We start from the raw sequence: 2,020 nt of genomic DNA, 5'->3' as shown, positions 1-2,020 counted from the left end.
TGTATGTACATATACTTGTATGAGTCAATCATAGCCTAATATGCATTGTGGAGCTATACATGTCTTTTATGTATATTAATTGTTGATAAATGCATGTATGCTACTGTCAATTTGTTAGTACATGTTGTATAGTTTCACATTCATAATTTACCCAGGTACATAATTTACACAAGGACTTCAATGTGGTGAGAATAAGGCCAGACTTGGAAAGAGATTTAAAAGGTGAAGGGTTATTCCTCTTTGTGAGCAGATGTATCTTAATAGTGGTTTGTAATGTATGTTTGTGACAAACATAAGTTACATCATACATATACATGTACATAGCCTGTGTGTTTACATTGCTTGCTGTTGATGATGTTCATTTCTTACTTTGCTTCAAGGTATTTTCAACTGCAAATGATTTAATGATTCTGCAATAAGGTGTAATGCAATACTTTCATAGCATGGAAAATGTCTAAGGCTATTGTCTGATTTTGTTTGTAGTAACTTAATTTCTAATAAATAAACATCGTTGTAACATAATGTTTTTTGTAGCTCTTTGATTAGTGGTGCTTTGACACTGGATGCAGCGCCAGTTTCCAGCTGCACAGGTTTCATATTGTTATAGTCTTAGCAATTGAATACATAGTAAGATAGAATATTGTGAGATTCCATGGTTTTTTATTATTGTTATAAATCATGATCCAAGGCTACAATTTATTTTGATGATTAATATTGATTATCTGATTAACTATGGCCATGGTATGTATTTTCTTATTTTTTTCATTTACTTTAATATCCTTGGATTTATAGTTAGTATTACAAATTTAATGTTGGACTTCTAAATTTCATATTTACTTTTGTAGATTATGAATAACAACAGCACTGTACATGTTTGTGTACGTATTCAGTATGTCCATAATAATGACTATTAGGTAAGATTTAATTTTTTAAAATCATGCATTTTGATAATCTGAATTTTTCATCTAGAAATATTGAAAGAAACTAAAGGGAATTAGTATTTATGTCTGTCAAACACTTGGCATTGCTAATGTATTTTCATCCTGGCTTTACGCTGATGTATTTTTAATTGACAGTTTGATTTTTTCTTTTAACATTTATTATTATAATGACAAGTTTTTAAAGTACATATATTAAATAAAAGTTATAGTTTTGGACTGAAGCCCCTCAGGACCTCTGTCTACGGCCTCTACCTCCACCCCAGCCAGCTCTCCTTTGTAAATTGGTATATTATAACGGAATATAAATATAATATTAAGTACATCATAGGAAAGACTTACTATTTGTCTGTTCACAGCCCTGGGCTGGGCAATTATATGCTGCCTTTGCTGTTGCAGCAAAGGCAGTCCTGCGGCTGGAAGGGCTTCTCCAGGAGGGAGCACGGGCGGGCCTCCGTCTTCTGGAGGTGGTGGGCCTCCAGCTCTTGGGAGTGCTGGAGGTGGTGGTGGAGGCCCTCAATCTCCAGCCACTGGAGGTGGCGGACCTCCAGCTGCTGGTAGAGCTAGTGGTGGTAGCAGGCCTCCGGGAGGTGGTGGTGGAGGCCCTTCATCTCCAGCTACTGGAGGTGGCCGACCTCCAGCTACTGGTAGAGCTGGTGGTGGTAGCGGGCCTCCGGGAGGTTGTGGTGGAGGCCCTCCATCTCCATCTACTGGAGGTGGCAGAACTCCACCTACTAGTGGTAGAGCTGGTGGTGGAGGCCCTCCAGCTAATGGTGGTCTGCCATGATACTCATCATAATCCATATACTACCCAACAATATGAAAATATCATGATAGCTTATGTAATTTTGTAAATAAACTGACTTGCTGCTTTTTGAGAACAAAGATTGCAAAACTGCAGGAAAAGTTAAGCGGGAGCTGTGAGTGTGAGTGGAGAAATGGCAACTGAAGCTGAATGTAAACTTAAATAGTTTTAGAACAGGAAATAGATCTTAGTAATGTTCAGTAATGATTAATAATTATGAGCTATTATAGGCTATGAATATAATTAATGATTCAAAAATTAAAAAAATAATTGTATG

The 2,020-nt window shown here is 36.8% G+C and overlaps 1 long non-coding RNA gene across 1 annotated transcript; it reads left to right on the top strand.

The window, feature by feature from the left end:
• Positions 1 to 610: 610 nt before the first annotated feature.
• On the top strand, positions 611 to 985 carry LOC109587295 (uncharacterized). The gene is made up of 3 exons (XR_002187516.1): positions 611 to 627; positions 846 to 914; positions 970 to 985. It is a non-coding gene; the product is annotated as an uncharacterized LOC109587295 (long non-coding RNA).
• The last annotated feature ends 1,035 nt before the right edge of the window (positions 986 to 2,020 follow it).

This window comes from Amphimedon queenslandica, unplaced genomic scaffold (genome assembly GCF_000090795.2).
Source record: "Amphimedon queenslandica unplaced genomic scaffold, v1.1 AMPQUscaffold_12619, whole genome shotgun sequence".
Classification (NCBI taxonomy): domain Eukaryota; kingdom Metazoa; phylum Porifera; class Demospongiae; order Haplosclerida; family Niphatidae; genus Amphimedon; species Amphimedon queenslandica.
Note: the sequence above shows the minus strand (reverse complement) of the source record. Positions and strands in the feature narration are given on the sequence as shown.